Genomic DNA, 425 nt, shown 5'->3' on the forward strand with positions numbered 1-425 from the left:
TTGTGTTGTCACGTAATTATTTGCTCCCACACCCTGCATATCCATTTTATGTACCCCGATATGGCAAGCCTTGTCTTCATTTGTGCATTGAGTGCCCTCATCATTGTAATTAGCCCCAACAACAGCATCATTACCGAACTTTCAATATGCAAATATTTTTTCAATGTTGTAGACACTATAACCCCAACGAAGTCTACAATAAAATCAACGGGATACTCGAAACAAATAACAAACTACAACTCACACAAGAATGTTAACTTAGACAACAATTTACTAACCTCTTCCATGTGGTTGAACATTTTAATCTCCTCCAACGCATATGAGTCAAAACCAGCTGTGTATCCATCTTCCATTTCCTTCCCATGGCCATTTTTTTTTCCCGGACAATTTCTCTTCGTGTGACCAGGATTCCTACATTCGGTACA

This window comes from Arachis hypogaea, chromosome 11 (genome assembly GCF_003086295.3).
Source record: "Arachis hypogaea cultivar Tifrunner chromosome 11, arahy.Tifrunner.gnm2.J5K5, whole genome shotgun sequence".
NCBI lineage: Eukaryota > Viridiplantae > Streptophyta > Magnoliopsida > Fabales > Fabaceae > Arachis > Arachis hypogaea.